General features: G+C 36.9%; 1 protein-coding gene across 1 annotated transcript in view; it reads right to left on the minus strand.

Moving 5' to 3' along the window:
* Positions 1 to 26,795, minus strand: part of LOC142341328 (small G protein signaling modulator 2-like) — a 318,101-nt gene that overhangs the window by 279,299 nt on the left and 12,007 nt on the right. The window lies entirely within an intron of this gene.

Genomic DNA, 26,795 nt, shown 5'->3' on the forward strand with positions numbered 1-26,795 from the left:
TTTTCAACTAGAAATTGCATCATGCTTTTGAGCAAGTTTTGCCGAAATGTTCTCCGGCTCCTCCTTTCCCAAATAGATCTCGCATCAAGTTAATGAGCAGGTTTTCCGGTCTTGATTTTTTACCGCTGATTTTTCAACTAGAAATTGCATCATTCTACTGATCATGTTTTGCCAAAATTTTCTCCGGCTACTCCTTTCCGAAATTGATGTCGCATCATGCTACTGAGCATGTTTTGCGGTCTTGATTTTTTACCGCTGATTTTTCAACTAGAAATTGAATCATGCTACTGAGCATGTTTTGCCGAAATTTTCTCCGGCTCCTCCTTTCCCAAATTGATGTCGCATCATGCTACTGAGCATGTTTTGCGGTCTTGATTTTTTACCGCTGATTTTTCAACTAGAAATTGCATTATGATACTGAGCATGTTTTGCCAAAATTTTCTCCGGCTACTCCTTTCCCAAATTGATGTCGCATCATGCTACTGAGCATGTTTTGCGGTCTTGATTTTTTACCGCTGATTTTTCAATTAGAAATTGCATCATGCTACTGAGCATGTTTTGCCGAAATTTTCTCCGGCTCCTCCTTTCCCAAATTGATGTCGCATCATGCTACTGAGCATGTTTTGCGGTCTTGATTTTTTACCGCTGATTTTTCAAATAGAAATTGCATCATGCTACTGAGCATGTTTTGCCGAAATTTTCTCCGGCCCCTCCTTTCCCAAATTGATGTCGCATCATGCTACTGAGCATGTTTTGCGGTCTTGATTTTTTTACCGCTGATTTTTCAACTAGAAATTGCATCATGCTACTGAGCATAATTTGCCGAAATTCTCTCCGGCTCCTCCTTTCCCAAATTGATGTCGCATCATGCTACTGAGCATGTTTTGCGGTCTTGATTTTTTACCGCTGATTTTTAACTAGAATTTGCATCATGCTACTGAGCATGTTTTGCCAAAATTTTCTCCGGCTCCTCCTTTCCCAAATTGATGTCGCATCATGCTACTGAGCTTGTTTTGCGGTCTTGATGTTTTACCGCTGATTTTTCAACTAGAAATTGCATTATGATACCGAGCATGTTTTGCCAAAATTTTCTCCGGCTACTCCTTTCCCAAATTGATGTCGCATCATGCTACTGAGCATGTTTTGCGGTCTTGATTTTTTACCGCTGATTTTTCAACTAGAAATTGCATCATGCTACTGAGCATGTTTTGCCGAAATTTTCTCCGTTACTCCTTTCCCAAATTGATGTCGCATCATGCTACTGAGCATGTTTTGCGGTCTTGATTTTTTACCGCTGATTTTTCAACTAGAAATTGCATTATGATACTGAGCATGTTTTGCGGTCTTGATTTTTTACCGCTGATTTTTCAATTAGAAATTGCATCATGCTACTGAGCATGTTTTGCCGAAATTTTCTCCGGCTCCTCCTTTCCCAAATTGATGTCGCATCATGCTACTGAGCATGTTTTGCGGTCTTGATTTTTTACCACTGATTTTTCAACTAGAAATTGCATCATGCTACTGAGCATGTTTTGCCGAAATTTTCTCCGGCTCCTCCTTTCCCAAATTGATGTCGCATCATGCTACTGAGCATATTTTGCGGTCTTGATTTTTTACCGCTGATTTTTCAACTAGAAATTGCATTATGATACTGAGCATGTTTTGCCAAAATTTTCTCCGGCTACTCCTTTCCCAAATTGATGTCGCATCATGCTACTGAGCATGTTTTGCGGTCTTGATTTTTTACCGCTGATATTTCAATTAGAAATTGCATCATGCTACTGAGCATGTTTGCCCGAAATTTTCTCCGGCTCCTCCTTTCCCAAAATGATGTCGCATCATGCTACTGAGCATGTTTTGCGGTCTTGATTTTTTACCGCTGATTTTTCAACTAGAAATTGCATCATGCTACTGAGCATAATTTGCCGAAATTCTCTCCGGCTCCTCCTTTCCCAAATTGATGTCGCATCATGCTACTGAGCATGTTTTGCGGTCTTGATTTTTTACCGCTGATTTTTAACTAGAATTTGCATCATGCTACTGAGCATGTTTTGCCAAAATTTTCTCCGGCTCCTCCTTTCCCAAATTGATGTCGCATCATGCTACTGAGCTTGTTTTGCGGTCTTGATGTTTTACCGCTGATTTTTCAACTAGAAATTGCATTACGATACTGAGCATGTTTTGCCAAAATTTTCTCCGGCTACTCCTTTCCCAAATTGATGTCGCATCATGCTACTGAGCATGTTTTGCGGTCTTGATTTTTTACCGCTGATTTTTCAACTAGAAATTGCATCATGCTACTGAGCATGTTTTGCCGAAATTTTCTCCGTTACTCCTTTCCCAAATTGATGTCGCATCATGCTACTGAGCATGTTTTGCAGTCTTGATTTTTTACCGCTAATTTTTCAACTAGAAATTGCATTATGATACTGAGCATGTTTTGCCGAAATTTTCTCCGGCTCCTCCTTTCCCAAATTGATGTCGCATCATGCTACTGAGCATGTTTTGCGGTCTTGATTTTTTACCGCTAATTTTTCAACTAGAAATTGCATCATGCTACTGAGCATGTTTTGCCGAAATTTTCTCCGGCTCCTCCTTTCCCAAATTGATGTCGCATCATGCTACTGAGCATATTTTGCGGTCTTGATTTTTTACCGCTGATTTTTCAACTAGAAATTGCATCATGCTACTGAGCTTAATTTGCCGAAATTTTCTCCGGCTCCTCCTTTCCCAAAATGATGTCGCATCATGCTACTGAGCATGTTTTGCGGTCTTAATTTTTTACTGCTGATTTTTAACTAGAATTTCCATCATGCTACTGAGCATGTTTTGCCAAAATTTTCTCCGGCTCCTTCTTTCCCAAATTGATGTCGCATCATGCTACTGAGCTTGCTTTGCGGTCTTGATTTTTTACCGCTGATTTTTCAACTAGAAATTGCATCATGCTACTGAGCATGTTTTGCCGAAATTTTCTCCGTTACTCCTTTCCCAAATTGATGTCGCATCATGCTACTGAGCATGTTTTGCGGTCTTGCTTTTTTACCGCTGATTTTTCAACTAGAAATTGCATCATGCTACTGAGCATGTTTTGCCGAATTTTTCACCGGCTACTCCTTTCCCAAATTGATGTCGCATCATGCTACTGAGCATGTTTTGCAGTCTTGATTTTTGACCAGTGATTTTTCAACTAGAAATTGCATCATGCTTTTGAGCAAGTTTTGCCGAAATGTTCTCCGGCTCCTCCTTTCCCAAATAGATCTCGCATCAAGTTACTGAGCATGTTTTGCGGTCTTGATTTTTTAGCGATGATTTTTCAACTAGAAATTGCATCATGCTATTGAGCATGTTTTGCCGAATTTTCTCCGGCTCCTCCTTTCTCAAATTGATGTCGCATCATGCTACTGAGCATGTTTTGCGGTCTTGATTTTTTACCGCTGATTTTTCAACTAGAAATTGCATTATGATACTGAGCATGTTTTGCCAACATTTTCTCCGACTACTCCTTTCCCAAATTGATGTCGCATCATGCTCCTGAGCATGTTTTGCAGTCTTGATTTTTTACCGCTGATTTTTCAACTAGAAACTGCATCATGCTACTGAGAACGTTTTGCCGAAATTTTCTCCGGCTCCTCCTTTCCCAAATTGATGTCGCATCATGCTACTGAGCATGTTTTGCGGTCTTGATTTTTTACCGCTGATTTTTCAACTAGAAATTGCATCATGCTACTGAGCAAGTTTTGCCAAAATTTTCTCCGGCTACTCCTTTCCGAAATTGATGTCGCATCATGCTACTGAGCATGTTTTGCGGTCTTGCTTTTTTACCGCTGATTTTTCAACTAGAAATTGCATCATGCTACTGAGCATGTTTTGCCGAATTTTTCTCCGGCTACTCCTTTCCCAAATTGATGTCGCATCATGCTACTGAGCATGTTTTGCAGTCTTGATTTTTGACCGCTGATTTTTCAACTAGAAATTGCATCATGCTTTTGAGCAAGTTTTGCCGAAATGTTCTCCGGCTCCTCCTTTCCCAAATAGATCTCGGATCAAGTTACTGAGCATGTTTTGCGGTCTTGATTTTTTACCGATGATTTTTCAACTAGAAATTGCATCATGCTACTGAGCATGTTTTGCCGAAATTTTCTCCGGCTCCTCCTTTCTCAAATTGACGTCGCATCATGCTACTGAGCATGTTTTGCGGTCTTGATTTTTTACCGCTGATTTTTCAACTAGAAATTGCATTATGATACTGAGCATGTTTTGCCAAAATTTTCTCCGGCTACTCCTTTCCCAAATTGATGTCGCATCATGCTACTGAGCATGTTTTGCGGTCTTGATTTTTTACCGCTGATTTTTCAACTAGAAATTGCATCATGCTACTGAGCATGTTTTGCCGAAATTTTCTCCGGCTCCTCCTTTCCCAAATTGATGTCGCATCATGCTACAGAGCATGTTTTGCGGTCTTGATTTTTTACCGCTGATATTTCAACTAGAAATTGCATCATGCTACTGAGCATAATTTGCCGAAATTTTCCCCGCTCCACCTTTTCCAAATTGATGTCGCATCATGCTACTGAGCATGTTTTGCGGTCTTGATTTTTTACCGCTGATTTTTCAACTAGAAATTGCATCATGCTACTGAGCATGTTTTGCCGAAATTTTCTCCGGCTCCTCCTTTCCCAAATTGATGTCGCATCATGCTACTGAGCTTGTTTTGCGGTCTTGATTTTTTACCGCTGATTTTTCAACTAGAAATTGCATCATGCTACTGAGCATGTTCTGCGAAATTTTCTCCGTTACTCCTTTCCCAAATTGATGTCGCATCATGCTACTGAGCATGTTTTGCGGTCTTGATTTTTTACCGCTGATTTTTCAACTAGAAATTGCATCATGCTACTGAGCATGTTTTGCCGAATTTTTCTCCGGCTACTCCTTTCCCAAATTGATGTCGCATCATGCTACTGAACAAGTTTTGCAGTCTTGATTTTTGACCGCTGATTTTTCAACAAGGAATTGCATCATGCTTTTGAGCAAGTTTTGCCGAAAAATTCTCCGGCTCCTCATTTCCCAAATTGATCTCGCATCAAGCTACTGAGCATGTTTTGCGGTCTTAATTTTTTACTGCTGATTTTTCAACTAGAAATTGCATCATGCTACTGAGCATAATTTGCCGAAATTTTCTCCGGCTCCTCCTTTCCCAAATATATGTCGCATCATGCTATTGAGCATGTTTTGCGGTCTTGATTTTTCACTGCTGATTTTTAACTAGAATTTGCATCATGCTACTGAGCATGTTTTGCCAAAATTTTCTCCTTTTCCTCCTTTCCCAAATTGACGTCGCATCATGCTACTGAGCATGTTTAGCGGTCTTGATTTTTTACCGCTGATTTTTCAACTAGAAATTGCATCATGCTGCTGAGCATAATTTGCCGAAATTTTCTCCGGCTCCTCCTTTCCCAAAGTGATGTCGCATCATGCTACTGAGCATGTTTTGCGGTCTTGATATTTTAATGCTGATTTTTAACTAGAAATTGCATCATGCTACTGAGCATGTTTCGCCAAAATTTTCTCTTTTTCCTGCTTTCCCAAATTGATGTCGCATCATGCAACTGAGCATGTTTTGCGGTGTTGATTTTTTACCGCTGACTTTACAACTAGAAATTGCATCATGCTACTGAGCATGTTTTGCCGAAATTTTCTCCGGCTCCTCCTTTCCCAAATTTATGTCGCATCATGCTACAGAGCATGTTTTGAGGTCTTGATTTTTTACCGCTGATTTTTTAACTAGAAATTGCATCATGCTACTGAGCATAATTTGCCGAAATTTTCTCCGGCTCCTCCTTTCCCAAAGTGATGTCGCATCATGCTACTGAGCATGTTTTGCGGTCTTGATTTTTTACTGCTGATTTTTAACTAGAAATTGCATCATGCTACTGAGCATGTTTCGCCAAAATTTTCTCTTTTTCCTGCTTTCCCAAATTGATGTCGCATCATGCTACAGAGCATGTTTTGCGGTCTTGATTTTTTACCGCTGATTTTTCAACTAGAAATTGCATCATGCTACTGAGCATAATTTGCCGAAATTTTCTCCGGCTCCTCCTTTCCCAAATTGATGTCGCATCATGCTACTGAGCATGTTTTGCGGTCTTGATTTTTTACTGCTGATTTTTAACTAGAATTTGCATCATGCTACTGAGCATGTTTTGCCAAAATTTTCTCCGGCTCCCCCTTTCCCAAATTGATGTCGCATCATGCTACTGAGCTTGTTTTGCAGTCTTGATTTTTTACCGCTGATTTTTCAACTAGAAATTGCATCATGCTACTGAGCATGTTTTGCCGAAACTTTCTCCGTTACTCCTTTCCCAAATTGATGTCGCATCATGCTACTGAGCATGCTTTGCGGTCTTGATTTTTTACCGCTGATTTTTCAACTAGAAATTGTAACATGCTACTGAGCATGTTTTGCCGAATTTTTCTCCGGCTACTCGTTTCCCAAATTGATGTCGCATCATGCTACTGAGCATGTTTTGCAGTCTTGATTTTTGACCGCTGATTTTTCAAAAAGAAATTGCATCATGCTTTTGAGCAAGTTTTGCCGAAAATTTCTCCGGCTCCTCATTTCCCAAATTGATCTCGCATCAAGCTACTGAGCATGTTTTGCGGTCTTAATTTTTTACCGCTGATTTTTCAACTAGAAATTGCAACATGCTACTGAGCATGTTTTGCCGAAATTTTCTCCGGCTCCTCCTTTCCCAAATTGATGTCGCATCATGCTACTGAGCATGTTTTGCGGCCTTGATTTTTTACCGCTGATTTTTCAACTAGAAATTGCATCATGCTACTGAGCATAATTTGCCGAAATTTTCTCCGGCTCCTCCTTTCCCAAATTTATGTCGCATCATGCTATTGAGCATGTTTTGCGGTCTTGATTTTTCACTGCTGATTTTTAACTAGAATTTGCATCATGCTACTGAGCATGTTTTGCCAAAATTTTCTCTTTTTCCTCCTTTCCCAAATTGACGTCGCATCATTGTACTGAGCATGTTTTGCGGTCTTGATTTTTTACCGCTGATTTTTCAACTAGAAATTGCATCATGCTACTGAGCATAATTTGCCGAAATTTTCTCCGGCTCCTCCTTTCCCAAAGTGATGTCGCATCATGCTACTGAGCATGTTTTGCGGTCTTGATTTTTTTACTGCTGATTTTATAACTAGAAATTGCATCATGCTACTGAGCATGTTTTGCCGAAAATTTCTCCGGATCCTCCTTTCCCAAATTTATGTCGCATCAAGCTACTGAGCATGTTTTGCGGTCTTAATTTTTTACCGCTGATTTTTCAACTAGAAATTGCATCATGCTACTGAGCATAATTTGCCGAAAATTTCTCCGGCTCCTCCTTTCCCAAAGTGATGTCGCATCATGCTACTGAGCATGTTTCGCCAAAATTTTGCTCCTTTTCCTGCTTTCCCAAATTGATGTCGCATCATGCTACTGAGCATGTTTTGCGGTCTTGATTTTTTACCGCTGATTTTATAACTAGAAATTGCATCATGCTACTGAGCATGTTTTGCCGAAATTTTCTCCGGATCCTCCTTTCCCAAATTTATGTCGCATCATGCTACAGAGCATGTTTTGAGGTCTTGATTTTTTACCGCTGATTTTTCAACTAGAAATTGCATTATGATACTGAGCATGTTTTGCCAAAATTTTCTCCGGCTACTCCTTTCCGAAATTGATGTCGCATCATGCTACTGAGCATGTTTTGCGGTCTTGCTTTTTTACCGCTGATTTTTCAACTAGAAATTGCATCATGCTACTGAGCATGTTTTGCCGAAATTTTCTCCGGCTCCTCCTTTCACAAATTGATGTCGCATCATGCTACTGAGCATGTTTTGCGGTCTTGATTTTTTACTGCTGATTTTTAACTAGAATTTGCATCATGCTACTGAGCATGTTTTGCCAAAATTTTCTCCGGCTCCCCCTTTCCCAATTTGATCTCGCATCAAGCTACTGAGCATGTTTTGCGGTCTTAATTTTTTACCGCTGATTTTTCAACTAGAAATTGCAACATGCTACTGAGCATGTTTTGCCGAAATTTTCTCCGGCTCCTCCTTTCCCAAATTGATGTCGCATCATGCTACTGAGCATGTTTTGCGGCCTTGATTTTTTACCGCTGATTTTTCAACTAGAAATTGCATCATGCTACTGAGCATAATTTGCCGAAATTTTCTCCGGCTCCTCCTTTCCCAAATTTATGTCGCATCATGCTACTGAGCATGTTTTGCGGCCTTGATTTTTTACCGCTGATTTTTCAACTAGAATTTGCATCATGCTACTGAGCATGTTTTGCCAAAATTTTCTCCGGCTCCCCCTTTCCCAATTTGATCTCGCATCAAGCTACTGAGCATGTTTTGCGGTCTTAATTTTTTACCGCTGATTTTTCAACTAGAAATTGCAACATGCTACTGAGCATGTTTTGCCGAAATTTTCTCCGGCTCCTCCTTTCCCAAATTGATGTCGCATCATGCTACTGAGCATGTTTTGCGGTCTTGATTTTTTACCGCTGATTTTATAACTAGAAATTGCATCATGCTACTGAGCATGTTTTGCCGAAATTTTCTCCGGATCCTCCTTTCCCAAATTTATGTCGCATCATGCTACAGAGCATGTTTTGAGGTCTTGATTTTTTACCGCTGATTTTTCAACTAGAAATTGCATTATGATACTGAGCATGTTTTGCCAAAATTTTCTCCGGCTACTCCTTTCCGAAATTGATGTCGCATCATGCTACTGAGCATGTTTTGCGGTCTTGCTTTTTTACCGCTGATTTTTCAACTAGAAATTGCATCATGCTACTGAGCATGTTTTGCCGAAATTTTCTCCGGCTCCTCCTTTCACAAATTGATGTCGCATCATGCTACTGAGCATGTTTTGCGGTCTTGATTTTTTACTGCTGATTTTTAACTAGAATTTGCATCATGCTACTGAGCATGTTTTGCCAAAATTTTCTCCGGCTCCCCCTTTCCCAATTTGATCTCGCATCAAGCTACTGAGCATGTTTTGCGGTCTTAATTTTTTACCGCTGATTTTTCAACTAGAAATTGCAACATGCTACTGAGCATGTTTTGCCGAAATTTTCTCCGGCTCCTTTCCCAAATTGATGTCGCATCATGCTACTGAGCATGTTTTGCGGCCTTGATTTTTTACCGCTGATTTTTCAACTAGAAATTGCATCATGCTACTGAGCATAATTTGCCGAAATTTTCTCCGGCTCCTCCTTTCCCAAATTTATGTCGCATCATGCTATTGAGCATGTTTTGCGGTCTTGATTTTTCACTGCTGATTTTTAACTAGAATTTGCATCATGCTACTGAGCATGTTTTGCCAAAATTTTCTCTTTTTCCTCCTTTCCCAAATTGACGTCGCATCATTGTACTGAGCATGTTTTGCGGTCTTGATTTTTTACCGCTGATTTTTCAACTAGAAATTGCATCATGCTACTGAGCATAATTTGCCGAAATTTTCTCCGGCTCCTCCTTTCCCAAAGTGATGTCGCATCATGCTACTGAGCATGTTTTGCGGTCTTGATTTTTTTACTGCTGATTTTATAACTAGAAATTGCATCATGCTACTGAGCATGTTTTGCCGAAAATTTCTCCGGATCCTCCTTTCCCAAATTTATGTCGCATCAAGCTACTGAGCATGTTTTGCGGTCTTAATTTTTTACCGCTGATTTTTCAACTAGAAATTGCATCATGCTACTGAGCATAATTTGCCGAAAATTTCTCCGGCTCCTCCTTTCCCAAAGTGATGTCGCATCATGCTACTGAGCATGTTTCGCCAAAATTTTGCTCTTTTTCCTGCTTTCCCAAATTGATGTCGCATCATGCTACTGAGCATGTTTTGCGGTCTTGATTTTTCACCGCTGATTTTATAACTAGAAATTGCATCATGCTACTGAGCATGTTTTGCCGAAATTTTCTCCGGATCCTCCTTTCCCAAATTTATGTCGCATCATGCTACAGAGCATGTTTTGAGGTCTTGATTTTTTACCGCTGATTTTTCAACTAGAAATTGCATTATGATACTGAGCATGTTTTGCCAAAATTTTCTCCGGCTCCTCCTTTCCCAAATTGATGTCGCATCATGCTACTGAGCATGTTTTGCGGTCTTGCTTTTTTACCGCTGATTTTTCAACTAGAAATTGCATCATGCTACTGAGCATGTTTTGCCGAAATTTTCTCCGGCTCCTCCTTTCACAAATTGATGTCGCATCATGCTACTGAGCATGTTTTGCGGTCTTGACTTTTTACCGCTGATTTTTCTACTAGAAATTGCATTATGCTACTGAGCATGTTTTGCCGAAATTTTCTCCGGCTACTCCTTTCCCAAATTGATGTCGCATCATGCTACTGAGCATGTTTTGCGGTCTTGACTTTTTACCGCTGATTTTTCTACTAGAAATTGCATTATGCTACTGAGCATGTTTTGCCGAAATTTTCTCCGGCTACTCCTTTCCCAAAGTGATGTCGCATCATGCTACTGAGCATGTTTTGCGGTCTTGATTTTTTTACTGCTGATTTTTAACTAGAAATTGCATCATGCTACTGAGCATGTTTCGCCAAAATTTTGCTCTTTTTCCTGCTTTCCCAAATTGATGTCGCATCATGCTACTGAGCATGTTTTGCGGTCTTGATTTTTTACCGCTGATTTTATAACTAGAAATTGCATCATGCTACTGAGCATGTTTTGCCGAAATTTTCTCCGGATCCTCCTTTCCCAAATTTATGTCACATCATGCTACAGAGCATGTTTTGAGGTCTTGATTTTTTACCGCTGATTTTTCAACTAGAAATTGCATCATGCTACTGAGCATGTTTTGCCGAAATTTTCTCCGGCTCCTCCTTTCACAAATTGATGTCGCATCATGCTACTGAGCATGTTTTGCGGTCTTGACTTTTTACCGCTGATTTTTCTACTAGAAATTGCATTATGCTACTGAGCATGTTTTGCCGAAATTTTCTCCGGCTACTCCTTTCCCAAATTGATGTCGCATCATGCTACTGAGCATGTTTTGCGGTCTTGATTTTTTACCGCTGATTTTTCAACTAGAAATTGCACCATGCTAGTGAGCATGTTTTGCCGAATTTTTCTCCGGCTCCTCTTTTCCCAAATTGATCTCGCATCAAGCTACTGAGCATGTTTTGCGGTCTTGATTTTTTACTGCTGATTTTTAACTAGAAATTGCATCATTGATTTTTTGCTCCATCTTATAGAAAAATTGAGTTAAAATTTTTTTGTTTATTACACTTTTTTCTCTCCTTTCAACTCTTTCCAATTTCTCTTGCACCCAGCTCATTCTTTTTAAATTTCTTAGGTATAATTTGAATGTAGGTGAAAGCAAGAGCTCAAAAACCTAGGTTGGGGGGATCGATTTTTTGCTCCATCTTATATAAAATTTGAATTACCAATTTTTTTTGGTTTTTACTTTTTTTTCAGGTGCGGATTCTTGTCATTGGTGACTCTAATCTTAGAGACTGCAAAGCGTATCTCGAGCAAGATAGTTTATTGCAAAAATATAGGTACCTTTTTAAATACTTTTTTGGCAAAGTTATCAGTTTTAAAAAAAAAGATTTTTTCAGTCCAGAATACGATGGATATGGAGGACGCCGGTGTAGTGATTTGATGAAATTAGTACAGAAAGCGTCAACTTTTGACTTTGTTTTGGTAATAGTAGGAGACAATGACGTAAAATCTCAATCAAGACAAGACATTTGCCGAAAATTTAAAGAATTTCAGCAAGCAATTTGGCCAGTAGACGTGCGATTTGCCGGGCATATGAGGAGAAAAGATCTGAATCCGAAACTAGTGTTTCTAAATAATATGTATTATAGAAATCATTTGGGTCCTTATTTAAAAAGTACAAGACTTATCCGGCGAGAAGATTTTAGCAACTCGTGCCCCTATCATTTTGATGTTTACGGTCATTGATACCGTCATTTGGCGGCATTTGTGTTGTCAGTTGTCGAAGAGTTCATTAATGGTCTTTAGCGGCTACTGTGTATCTTCCTTTTGACGGTTGAATTTAACTGATTCCTGTCTTTCCTCTTCTTTCTGACCTGTTCTTTTTTTAATATGTGAAACATTTATATGTTTTAGTATTCCTAAGTTGTTTGTTTTAGAATGTCTTCTGCCTTCGTATTTATTATTTCAGAGAATTTGAATGATTCCTGGTTCCATTTCATCCAACTTGTAGCTGTTGCCGCCAGTATTTTCCCATAACGACACCGATCACTTTGAACGAAGTTAGAGACCAACGTCCATCGCAACTCATTTCCCTCAAAGAGGAGTGCGATCAACGGGAACGACCTCCAGATTCTGACCTCATGATTCGACTTCTTGATTCTGAACTACGGATTCGACCTCCAGATTCTGACCTCCGGATTCGACCTCCAGGTTCTGACCTCCGGATTCGACCTCCAGGTTCTGACCTCCGGATTCGACCTCCAGATTCTGACCTACGGATTGTACCTCCAGATTCTGACCTCCCGATTCTGCCTCCAGATTCCACCCCCACTCAAAAGCTGTCAAAGAGTTTGGGCTAAAACTGACTCTGTTTTTGGACAAGGACGAGTCCATTGGTGTCCTCAGTCAGGGATCCGGAGCTCATGTAAGATATATATATTTTCCCATTATTAAGAATTTACAGCTAAATTGGTTGCTCCACCGATGTGCTTAGTTGTATTTATCGAAAGAGAATAGTGGGAGCACTATTTGAATAAAATTTTGAAAATTTAAAAGCGCTAGATGACTCGAAGTTAACAAACTTTAGTTTTTATTTAACTAGGTGAGCTCAACGATTGAGTTGATTGATTTTACCATTATAACAGTTTTGACGAAGTATATTGCAGTGTGGAGGGCGGTTCCTAATTTGAAAAATTTGACTCCATCAGTCCCCCCCGCCCTCTTTAGTCAACCATACTAGTTTTAGCTATAAGTTACAATTACAGGTGATAATAACTGGTCTGCCGGTGACTACTCAGTCTGCTAACGACGAGCACTTTAGAGAGATGTGAATATTCCCGTTCCTTAAAATTCGATAAGCGAATTTTAAGATCTTCTCAAAAACCGAGGGATTAAGTTTCGTATACACAAAATGTTTGCATAAAAACTTTTCCACATAGATATGGTTCTTTTTGCTGATATTTTCTATGTTGTTATGTTTATTAGGAAGACTTCTGTTGAAGTTGCTGACACTGTTTTGATTCTATTTTGACATGTAATTAAATTTGAAAACTCTAAAACATTCGCTACTGGTTCGTTTTAGGTTTTTGTTGTAACGTTGTGACAGGATAATCAGTTCGCAGCCTGTTTTTTTAGTTTATTTCAGTTACTTGTTTCATAACGTAACGAGGGAAGCAATCAGTTAATTTGCTGCAGTTATATTTGTCCTGTGGTCTTTTTATGCGATTTTTAAATTGACCGATTTATCGTCTGAAACATTTGACTTAAAAACCTGGATAAACAGGTAACGCCCGGAGGGCATTGACTTTCTCTAAGATTCTTTCGGCTTTCAAGATTGTAAGTATGTGATTAACCGAAAATGTTTTGGAGACCTAAGTTAATGGGGGAGTTTCTAAGAGTCTGATCCCCCCGTTTCCATCATCATACACATGCGCTAACCCAACCCCTCCGGTCGCAGCACTCACGCTTGAAAGTAATTTGCTCGACGTTAGTCGGTTATTTTTGGCATTTCACAGTCTCAATAATTTTATCAACTAAATGTGAGTAGAGCATTGTGGTTAGTATATTTCAGTTTTATGCTAATCTGTATCTTTGGGTAATAGTGTATGTGCGTGCGTACGCGGGGAGGGGGGGGGTGATCGGGGGCGAACCGAGAGGATGCTTAATAAGCGGCGCGAATGATTATGACAAATATGAATTAATTTGTTACTTATGTAATTTTGACTCGCAGAGCAATTGAGTTTTCCATTTCAGTTTCCCATTTTTTAGGTGGCTACCCACCCGTTCGAGCCTGTCCGATCACTTTGGCCGAAGTTCGAGACCAACGTATATCGCAATTCATCTCCGTCAAAGAGGAGTGCGATCAACTGGAACGACCTCCAGATTCTGAACTCCGGATTCGACCTCCAGATTCTGACCTCCGGATTCGACCTCCAGGTTCTGACCTCCGGATTCGACCTCCAGGTTCTGACCTCCGGATTCGACCTCCAGATTCTGACCTACGGATTGTACCTCCAGATTCTGATCTCCGGATTCTGCCTCCAGATTCCACCCCCACTCAAAAGCTGTCAAAGAGTTTGGGCTAAAACTGACTCTGTTTTTGGACAAGGACGAGTCCATTGGTGTCCTCAGTCAGGGATCCGGAGCTCATGTAAGATATATATTTTCCCATTATTAAGAATTTACAGCTAAATTGGTTGCTCCACCGATGTGCTTAGTTGTATTTATCGAAAGAGAATAGTGGGAGCACTATTTGAATAAAATTTTGAAAATTTAAAAGCGCTAGATGACTCGAAGTTAACAAACTTTAGTTTTTATTTAACTAGGTGAGCTCAACGATTGAGTTGATTGATTTTACCATTATAACAGTTTTGACGAAGTATATTGCAGTGTGGAGGGCGGTTCCTAATTTGAAAAATTTGACTCCATCAGTCCCCCCCGCCCTCTTTAGTCAACCATACTAGTTTTAGCTATAAGTTACAATTACAGGTGATAATAACTGGTCTGCCGGTGACTACTCAGTCTGCTAACGACGAGCACTTTAGAGAGATGTGAATATTCCCGTTCCTTAAAATTCGATAAGCGAATTTTAAGATCTTCTCAAAAACCGAGGGATTAAGTTTCGTATACACAAAATGTTTGCATAAAAACTTTTCCACATAGATATGGTTCTTTTTGCTGATATTTTCTATGTTGTTATGTTTATTAGGAAGACTTCTGTTGAAGTTGCTGACTGTTTTGATTCTATTTTGACATGTAATTAAATTTGAAAACTCTAAAACATTCGCTACTGGTTCGTTTTAGGTTTTTGTTGTAACGTTGTGACAGGATAATCAGTTCGCAGCCTGTTTTTTTAGTTTATTTCAGTTACTTGTTTCATAACGTAACGAGGGAAGCAATCAGTTAATTTGCTGCAGTTATATTTGTCCTGTGGTCTTTTTATGCGATTTTTAAATTGACCGATTTATCGTCTGAAACATTTGACTTAAAAACCTGGATAAACAGGTAACGCCCGGAGGGCATTGACTTTCCTTAAGATTCTTTCGGCTTTCAAGATTGTAAGTATGTGATTAACCGAAAATGTTTTGGAGACCTAAGTTAATGGGGGAGTTTCTAAGAGTCTGATCCCCCCCGTTTCCATCATCACTCACATGCGCTAACCCAACCCCTCCGGTCGCAGCACTCACCCTTGAGAGTAATTTGCTCGACGTTAGTCGGTTATTTTTGGCATTTCACAGTCTCAATAATTTTATCAACTAAATGTGAGTAGAGCATTGTGGTTAGTATATTTCAGTTTTATGCTAATCTGTATCTTTGGGTAATAGTGTATGTGCGTGCGTACGCGGGGAGGGGGGGTGATCGGGGGCGAACCGAGAGGATGCTTAATAAGCGGCGCGAATGATTATGACAAATATGAAATAATTTGTTACTTATGTAATTTTGACTCGCAGAGCAATTGAGTTTTCCATTTCAGTTTCCCATTTTTTAGGTGGCTACCCACCCGTTCGAGCCTGTCCGATCACTTTGGCCGAAGTTCGAGACCAACGTATATCGCAATTCATCTCCGTCAAAGAGGAGTGCGATCAACTGGAACGACCTCCAGATTCTGAACTCCGGATTCGACCTCCAGATTCTGACCCCTGGATTCGACTTCCAGATTCTGACCTACGGACTCTACCTCCAGATTCTGACCTCCGGATTCCACCTCCAAATCATTCAGAAATATGCAAATGGCTAAAAGTTAAACTAAATGGCTTCAAACTCAATTTCAAACTCAGAATATAAAAACTGAATGATTCAATTCAATCTTTTCCTTTGAATTTATTACAAAATGTTTAAATATGTTTTATATTCATGAGAGCATGAATTCATATTTCACCAAAAAGTTCATTTTCACTATTCGATTTGTTTACAGAGGAGAGAGCGAGAGAGAGAGAGAGAGAGAGAGAGAGAGAGAGAGAGAGAGAGCGGTTAATTGCCCACTTATGTAAATAAACGCGGGTAATTATCTCCGAAAGAACGCGAATAAAGCTGAACATAACGCAAACATTCTAAAATTAACTCTTCATATATGAAAGGCAGCGTGCAATTGATCATGCGCAGATGAATACCAATGCATGAATTTTGTTATGCGCATAAGATGACTCATCTAGTAAGATAAAATTCATACTATAAATTACAAAGTGGGACATGAACAGAGAAATGGGAAGGGGAAAAACAGAATGATTTTTGTCATGAATCAGCGCTGATGTGCTCTGCCACCAAGCTCCGGGTAGTGTGATGATGAGTGAATGCGTGTTTGCATCAGTAATAGTTAATATGTTCTCGCAGGTCTGACTGTGTGTTTGTATTGCGATCATTTAGCCTAAGTTGAAATGTCTTTTTGTGTTTTAGATAGTGAAAGTGTTACATATAGAGTGTTATTTTGTATTTTAATTGGATGTTATATACGGGATGATTCATGCAAAATGTGTTATCTATGGAGTGTTATTCTGATGGGAATTGTTATCTATGGCGCCCAATTTATGGGGAACATAAATTATATGGAGCACTTCCGTTATTGTACTGCTGCTTTTAAACAAAGCTTATCTTTGTGTGCAATAAGTTAATAGGGCTGCACGTTTTGTCCTGGTTGTTTATGGCTGGACATATTGTCCTGGTTTATTATTTTGTTCTTATTGTTGGCTTATTTATAACTTCAACGGTTACATGGCATGTATTCCAGATTATTCTTTGTTTCTTTTCACTACTTTGATTTGTTTGTTTACTGTGCGAATACCCGTGTGGGCTTTATGTATTGTTCACTGTTGTTATTTGGTTACTTTGTTTATTGATGCCTTTTCCATTCTTATGTGAGTGATTTCATGGGCTAGTATCAGTACGGATGAGGGTCATAATAGTTATAAAAGTTACACGACCCTCATCATTCTTTGTTATTTGTTCAATTGTTATTTGACTTTATTAGTTATTTGTTTATTGTTTTATTTCTTTTCACTTGTTGTGAAGGAGAGACAGAAGGAGAAATGTTCTGCTGGCGTCTGAGGAGGAGGGTCCTGGTGTTCGTGCCAGAATAGCAGAGGATCGATGGTGGGATGGCTGTCCCTCTTTGTTCTATCGGATGGTGTGATGGACAGTTGCAATGAACTGAAACTGTCGGGAGGAAGACAGTGATCGTATGTGTCAGTTGGGGGGATTGTAATGGATAGATGCAAGCACAGTTTTTTTGTACAGTTCTGTGCAACTTTAACAAATATATTCTTTTGTTATTGATATTGTTAATATTTACTCATTTCATACTAAAAAGTGTGGTTATTTATAAGTGTGGTTTTCTATCCTGCCCCGTCTAATATTTGGTTAGATTTGGGTGTGAATTTGATTATACTTTTGGGATTTGAGTTGCAACTGGGCTAGTACTTAGAGCATACGGTTTGAATTTGAACATATTTTGATGATAACTAATTTGGTTATAACTATTAGTTATTATTGACTTGATGAAGATGGTAATCCAATTACAGTAGTTTTGTCTTTCGATTAAAATGGGATTGCTGGTTTTTATTTAATGGTTAGTGGTTCGATTTTATTTTAACACTTTTTAGTGATATCTGTTATTTTGATTTTCTTTTTGCGTATTTAGTTATATTCTAGTTTTAATTAAGCTCTTTTAAAATCTGTTTCGATATTTAGGGGGTAGATGAGATGGTTGGGGGGGTTTAGGTTCGGGTTAAATTTGGATAGGTCGAACCGTTCGGGCTCAGTGGTTTCGAATTTGAAGGAGTGGTATCTAAAGAGGTAGAATATGAAAAGGTCTAATTTGAAGATGTCGGATCTGAAAAGGTCGAAGTTTCCAACGTGAAGATGTAGGTGTTTCGAACTTTCAAAGAGGTCGAATTTGAATTCGGTGTTGAATTCAAATATGTTGAACTCAATTAGGAATTCGGTATTAAATTCAAATATGTTTAATAATTTGTATTCAAGTGGGATTTATATTTAAAATACCGAATGAATTGAAACCTCTTTAATTTTAAAAAGCTGTTGAATTTTTCATTGAGTTATCGGTCAATGCCTGTGAATAATAAACCAGTATTCAGTCTGTTAGGTATCCGGTCTCTTAGGTTTAAATATATGTAATCATAAATATATAGTTAATAAATTATATATATATATATATATATATATATATATATATTATATATATATAATATATATATATATATATATATATATATATATATATATATACAATTTATATTGTTATATTAACTATAATACACATAAATATTTTAAGATTAGTTGTATTTTTCTTTTTTTTAGGTTATAGTTTTTAGTAATATAGGTTGTTTCTGCTTTTTCTAGTTCAGATTTTTTTTCGAACACTCGGCTGTTTTAGGGTTGGAATCTCGTCAGTGAGATAATTTTGTTATTCATATTTTGTTTTTCTTCCGGATAGTATGGTACGATGTGATTTCTGTGAATTGTTATGTTTTCTTTATTGTTGTCCTTCAATATGTATGTTGTTTTTGTGGGTTGGTCTATTTTTAGGTATGGTCCTGTTTTTAATGGTAGTAGCTTTTTTGAAACTCCATCAACTTGTTGATTTGTTAGAAGCACAAATGTATTTTTGTCCGATGGCTTTGCTGTTCGGAATCTGATATTCATTTCGTCTTTTAACTTTTTTCTGTTTTGTAGAATTTTTGTTATAGTTTGATATAATTCATTGTAAGGTTTTTATTTATCAAGAAATCATTTTGCAAAGGTTCCTTTTTGTAATTTAGCAATTTTTGGATGATTAAATTGTTTTTCTAAGTGCGTGTGTGTGTGTTGGTTGGGTATTGCATGCACTTGTATCTGTTGGTCTGCAATTTCCAATCTCATCGGTTGTTGTTCCTAATTTTATTTTTGTCGGTTTTTCTCCGCTTTTGGTTTAAAATGACTTCGTAGGGTGACATTCCGAGTCTTGTTTGGTAGTGTATTAAATGCGTAAGGAAAGAATTTTGCTTTTCTCGGCCAATTGTTGCATTTTTCGTTCAATAGTGTTCTGAGAAATTGTCCAATAATTCTATTTGCTCCTTCCACTAGTCCGTTTGCCCAAGGTGCATATGTGGTACTTGGTTTGAATTTAATTTCAAAATAGTTGCAAAGGTGAGTTAATTCTGCGTTAATGTATTCTGTTCCTTTATCTGATCTAATTTCTTCGGGTAGTCCGAATTTCGTGAACCAATGTTCAAATAATGCGGTGAATGCATAATGTGCATTGTTCTTTGGTGCACACGTTATTGCTACATAATGTGAAAATGCATCTACTATCACAAATATGTAATTATTTCCTTCGGATGTTGGGTTAATTGGTCCCTTTGTGTCTATCATAATCATTTCATTAAAATATGCTTTTGTTGTTGCTAATTGTTCCTGTTTGCTTTCGGTTTTTGTGTTGGCAAACACTTTATTTGTCTGGCAATGAATGCAATCTGCTATTAATATTTTGATACAAGTGTTAATGTTGGGGAAGTAGTATTTCTCCATAATGTTTCGTTTATTTTTTTTGAGGCCCGTATGACCTACGAGATCAATGCAATGGTTTTCATGGAGTGCGCTAAGTAATAGTGTCAAGGGTAAACAGATTCGTATAATTGACTTTTATATATGTTTATAATGATTTTTATAGTTCCAGTTTTTTCATCAATGGTGATTGATTTGAACTTTCGAAAATATGCAAAGAGTCCTTTGTTCCCTCTAATATCCATTGTTACTGAATGTGCTTCATTTTTGTAATTTTTCCACATTTTAACTTTATGAAGGACTGGGTCCAAGATTTGGGTTTCTTTCATTAGTTCTCCTGTAATTTTCGTCTTTTCGTTATAAGATGTCTGTTAATTTTACGTTTTCGTATTTAAGTTTTTGTTTTGTTTTAATATTGTTTATCAGTCTTAGGTAATCAAGTTGAGTAGTGTATGGTCCGTTTTGATTTTTCTCAAAAATGAGATCGTCTTTCTCCACTATTGGGAATTTCCAAGTTTTAATTTTGGTTTGTATTTGGGTACTAGATTTGTTTTTGTTTCTGTATTGAATTTTTCAAATGAAATTGGGTGGTATTCATTTTTATCGAGGTTTATTTCGAAGTAGTTGTTGTGAATATTAGCTAAGACTGGGTAATGCGTTTTGTCTGAATTTTCCACATTCAAGTTGTAGCAAATACTATATTTGCATTCTAGGTTATTTGCAAAAAGTGTCTTTGCAAAAAAGAATTTAATGTTATGGGGGATTTCTACGGTTGTATCTCTTGATTTTGTAAAATGTTCTTCGTCAATTGTTCTACTCAAGAGATCAGGTGCGGCTAGATTTTTGCCTTCTGTCCAAATGATATGTAGGTTTGGGAATTTCATTAATACTAATTGGTATCTGTATACTCTATGGTTTGGTTTGTTTTTCTGTGCAAATAGGTAAATTATTGGTTTATGGTCAGTGAATAATACGATCGGGTGGTTTGAGCCTGTTAATAAGAACTCATATTCTGTTAAAGCAAGTATGATGGCCGAGCAATCTCTAATTAGTGTTTAGAATCGCATTTCTATTGGTGAAAAAAGTCTAGAGTTTGCTGAGATTACTTTCATTTTCTTTTCGGTTGGGTGTTGTTGTAATAGTGCTGCTCCAATGCCTGTGTTTGAGGCATCAGTTCGGATACAGAATGCTTTCGTTGTATCCGGCATGGTTATTTCCAGATTATGTGTTATTATTCGTTTCATTTCGTCGAATATCTTTTGGTGTTCTTTTGTCCATTTGAAGTCATTTTCCTTGTGCTATAGGTTATATAGTGGTTGTAATAATGGTTGCATGCCATAGATATATTTTGCCAAAAAATTTATGGTTCCGAGGTAGCGTTGTAATTCTTTCATGCTTGTTGGCGGTTCGAGTTTTTGAAAGCCATCTATTCTAGATGTTAGTGGTTTCACTTTTTTGTCTTCTATGATATGTCCAAGAAATTTAACTTACTTCAATATGAAGTATATTTTGTCTGCTGCTGCTTTAAGGTTTTCTTTTAGCAGTATTTTATGGTATTCTTCTATTGTTTCATGCATTTGTTCGTATGAGTTCGTTTGTATGAAGATATCATCAACGTAGGTTATTACGGTTCCTTTTCGTATTAGTGGAATAAAGGAAATGGGTTAAAATTGAAGCAAAAGCTGCATGTCCTATTGATATTCCGTAGAATAGTCGTTTGAAGCAATAGGGCTCCTTGCCAATTGTAAAATGAGTGTATCTCATGGACTGTTCGTTTAGTGGTATTTGGTTATACGCACTGTTTAGATCTGCTGTTGTGAAAATTGTTCCGTGTATTCTTGTTAATCCAACATCAACTGGTTCTTTTGGCCAGTTAAATTTTGATTCGTATATCATGCTATTCAGATATCTAGCATCTAATACAATTTTTAAGGATTCACCTTTTCGTAATATGATCACTGGGTTAGTGAATGTATTACCTGTTGATAATTGTTCTTTATTCACTGGTGCTATGATATCATATTTTTTCAAGACATCCAGTAGTTTTCCTGTGTTAAACGTGAATGTTGAAAGTCAAACATTTGTATAAATTCATTTTCTGTATTAGTGTATTTGTTAATGTTAAATTTGCATTTGAAATTAGGTTTTCTTTCAAATGTAGCAACTTGTTCAATTGTTTCATTTTCTTGTATATTCAAGATCTCGTCTATATCGTTTTCAATCTCATAGGTTAAATGGTACAATGCTGAGAAGAGATCTATCGAGTTCGCTTAATATAATTCTGTGTGACACTTTTTGAATGTTATATTTTGGTAAATAAATCCAATTAATCCGTTGTTTATTGTTATTCTGTGTTGGTTTTTATTCATTAGGAATATATAGACAAAGTGTTCTTTTTCTAACGAAAGATCTTTGACATCTGTGAATGATATGTTTCGGTATTTATGTATTGGTTCAAAATAATGAAGGCATCCGTATATCACTTTTCCATTAGATTTCTCCATTCGTGATAATATAGGTATTGAAAAGGTAATGCATTTATGTTGGTAATTTTCAAAATATATTGGTTCTTTTTGGTAGATCGGATAGATTCGTGAATAATATGGGTAGCCTTTTGTACTACTCATGAAAAATGTAATGTCATTATCCATAATTGTATTGGTGTTGATAGTTAACTTGTTTGTGTTCACAATTATTGTTTCTATAAATTCTTTGAAGAATGGAGCTCCGAGAATATTATGGTTACATTGTGTGACATAGTAGATTGTTAAAGTGTGTTGAGGTTTATTCCTGCCATTAGTTACTCTTTCCGGGGTTAATTCTAGTTTCACTGTTCCAATTGTCTCTATTGTATTATTTGCTGCTGTTTATGTTTTGTTAGCTTTTGCTAGATGTATTTCTGGGTTATTGTATTTTATTTGATTCCAGGTATCTTCGTTCAATAGGTTTAAAGTTGCCCCGGAATCCAATAGGAAGTCAATCGCGAGCAGTGGTTTTTGCTTTGTAAAATCTTGTTCCAGTTTGGTACACTGGTACATTGGTAATATCCAGGTTGGGTTGCTTTCTAGTGTATTTATTATAGAATTACATGTATCTTCCTTTGCGTTATAAAATTTGTCCAATATTTCTTGGTCTTCGTTTGTGGATTCTGATGTGTATTCATATTCGTCGATACCCGGTGGGTCAGCGTTTCGTGTTGGTGAATTAATGTTATTTATTCTATTGTTATTGCGGTTATTGTAATTGTTTTTATCATTTGAGTGGTATCGTTTATTTTGTTCTCTGTTTGATGAAATATTTCTGTTATCTCTGTTATAATTGTTATGTTGGTGTCTGTTGTTACTACTATTTGATCTTTGTCTATCATCAAATCTGCGTTGTCCGTTGGATTCTTTGCTATTGTGTCTATCCACAATATTTATTATTATTATTGTTTTCATTATTATTATTATATTGGTTATTGTTTCTGCGGAATGGTGAATTTTGTCTCGAGTTACTACGATTTGTATATTTGAATTTTATCTGTTATTATATCTGTTATAATAACTATTTGCGTTGTAGCTATTATTTCTGCTTCTGCTGTAGTTATTTCTATTGTAACTGTTACTTCTATCATTGTTACTTCCATTGTAGTTTCTGGATCATTGGTAGTTTTGGTTATCTCTACTATTGGATCTGTTGAAATATCCGTTTCTTGACTGTGATCTATATGGTTTTGTACTTCGGGAATTGTTATAGACTGGACATGTTGGTGGTAGTTTTCGTCCATTTACGTTGTTTGAATTTATTTGTCCATTTGGTATTCCGCATATGTCCAACTTTGGTTATTCCGCATATGTCCATAGAACCATCTTTCTTTTTGTCTAGGTGTACTTTCTCGTCTTGGTCTTTTGAAACATCTTCCCTTGGTGTGTCCATGGGAACTGCAATAACTGCAGATTAGTGCAAATTTTGGTCTTCCTTTAAAATTTTTTCTGTCGTATGTATTATTAATTCTGTTTATTACATTGCAAATTGTACCTTCCAATTGTTCTAAATCATTTTGGTTGAGATCATTAATATTATTCCATGCTGAGGACATTTGTTTTAAGTCCTTATTAATATCTGTTGTACTTTCGTTGACTTCGTACAATCTTTTGTGGTTATTAGTTATTGCTCTCGTTAGATCCATTTGATCTATTTTATCGACTAATGTTTTGAATGGCATTTCTGGTTCTCCGGGAGTTTGTTTATGATTGGCATGTTTTTTCAATGCGGCGGTTTTTAATTCCTTGTCTAGACATCTAATGAACGTTTGGTTCATTACACTATTTATATAGTCTTCAGCATATAATAAATACGCTGTTTTGACTAATGTTTCGATAGGTAATTCCAGTGATCTTAATGAGTCATTGGCATGTTTTTGTAGTTGTTTTAAGAATATTTTTGCTTATTGTTTTGATTTTTCTGAGTCAAACATATCAGAGAATTCTTTGCAGAAAGTTTCCCAATCTAATTTGGTTTCTTTTGGTAAAGTTGAAAACAATTTCTGAGCTGGTTTTTGTAGTGTGTGCTAAATTTAAAGCTGCTCTTTTTTTAATTTCCATTGGTCATGTCCTCGTTTGTTTACTGGTTCTATTCCACTACTAAAGATTATTGCGGCAACTATACTATTCTTCAACTGTGTACGCCGGTTCTGTACCGTCAAATAGTTGTAGGTTCTGAGCCACTGCACCTCTACCATTCTATAAACAATTGACATCCATGAGTATAAATGAAGAACCACAATTAGAACAAAATGGTGATTCCGTAACTGTGGTTTCTCTTTCTTCCGTTGGTATTGAAGTGGTTCTTCTAGGTAGAAATTCTGTCTGTCAACGTTCTGTCGAGTTAATCAGAAATTTCTCTGAATGCTTCCTCTTGTTTACGTTTTTTCATTTTCATTTTCTTGTTTACATTTTTTCATTCATTTGTGCAAACTTATATTCCAGGTTATCTATCAATGTTTGTGTGGTTTGTTACTTTTTTGTTATTTCGTCTTTTAATTCTGTATAATCTTGATTTTTGCACCCAGTTTGTTTCTTTGTTCTTGGTTAACTGTTAATGCATTAACTGTTTTGTATTTATTATTTGGGTAGTTTATTAATTGTTCTGGGACTTTTCTTCTTACTCTTTGGTTAACTGATGGCGGTAGCCAGTTGTCTGAGTGTAATTCGTTTTCCTCTGCGTCAGAGAAATATGTTCTGTCATAGTTTGCATTGTTTTAAAATCCGAATAGGTTCAATGTAGTGGTTTATCAGGTCTTATTGTTGACTTTTGGTTTTATTGTAACTTGTATTGGTTTGAACGTCTTTTGGGGTTGAAGTTGAAGTCATACTTTTTGTGGTTAGATGTTGTCGATCCAGCTTGTCCTTGGTCAATGATGGTTACGTTACTATCTAACCCTATTATATAGCTTAGACTATCTGGGCTGATTTTTAGGATGCTTTCAAAATGAGGTGATAAATTATCAGGGTCCCGAAGGTTGAATAATTCGTAATTAATTTTTTTTTGCATTTCCTCTTTGTATGTTACTCCGAATTCCATTCTTTTTTCATTAATATGCTCATCATTATCTAACCAGAAAAGGAACGTAAATTCCGATACAATCTGAATTAAATCTAACGTTGCTGTTTTTAATTCGTTTTATTCAATAATTTTTGTAAGCCAATTATTGAATTGTACCATGTCGTTACGTAATTTATCGATTACTGATGTTATTTGAATGGTTTTTTCGGATAGGTATTCCGCAGTATTTTTTAATAATTAATACATTACACTAGGAATAGCTGTTATCTTGGTGCTATCTTGAGAGTCGTCGTGCCTTTTCACGAATATTTTAAACATATTCTCCAAGCTGCTTTCATTTTGGAAATTGTAAATTGATCTTCTATTTCCTTTTTTGTCAGTTAAGGTGAATGTACAGTTTCTGTTGTTTTGATCTCTATCCAATAATATTACCAGTAGGTAATGTGATAGATGGTTTCTATTAATAATAATCGACTGTATATGTTTCGTTTCTTCAAGTTTATGATTATTCGGTATATAATCTCACGATTTTCGTTTGGAGAATCATTTGCGATTGTAAAAGGTATTAATGGATGACTGGTAGTCATTGGTAGTGGATGGCTGGTAGCTAATTATTAATCGTTACGTACGATCTAAGTCTACTAGGTAATTAGGAATATCTAGGTTATAGAAATAAACATAATTTATTTTTTGGGTGGTTCGGTTCTGAATGCGATCAACTGTTCGCACCAGATACGACGTGTTCCGGTATTTCTAGTTAGATTCTAAAATTACAATCAATTCAGCCTCTAAACTGAACGCTATTCTGCATAATATTAATTTTAGCAAGCAATCGCTTTAATGAACTTTGATAACCTAACGCACTATGACCTAATGACCGGCCTTTATATGCTTATGCTGTTTCTTTTGATCTTTTGATTTTGCTCATTTGACCGTATTCACTACATTACGTAATTCAATGCATGAAAGAATCTAAAATCCGATGAGTTGAAACAGTGAAATAGGTAAGTCAGAAGTCAAACGTGAAAATAGTGACTGATGTAAAACGAAACACGTGATCAGAGGGTAAAACGAATTTAAAACATAGCAGGAAAAGTCCTGACGTACAATTAAAAAAAAATTCATTTACTAAAAAAAACTAGATCTAGAACGGACTATGAGTGAATTGGGAAAATCATTTTAAAACCAAATCAGATAAAAAAATAAATAAAACAAGAAATCAATGTAAAAATGCCGCATGTGAACAAAAAAGCCACTAGCGAGAAATGGAAATTTGGTTCAAACAAAAAACTAGGCCAAGAATGAGCTATGAACGGAATGGGAAAACCATTTAGAAAATCCGATTAAAAAACGGGAAAAAAACAGTAAAAACCAAAGTGAAATTGCCGCATGTGAACAAAAACCTAAGACGTGTTCCGGTAGGGTTACCTTGCGAGGTTACTCTATCGAAGTCTTCTGGTGTCTCAAGAATATTATATGATCTTAAAGCTTACCTGACTAACTAAAGTTC

This window comes from Convolutriloba macropyga, chromosome 6 (genome assembly GCF_964194025.1).
Source record: "Convolutriloba macropyga chromosome 6, txConMacr16.3, whole genome shotgun sequence".
In the NCBI taxonomy this organism is placed as follows: Eukaryota; Metazoa; Xenacoelomorpha; order Acoela; family Convolutidae; genus Convolutriloba; species Convolutriloba macropyga.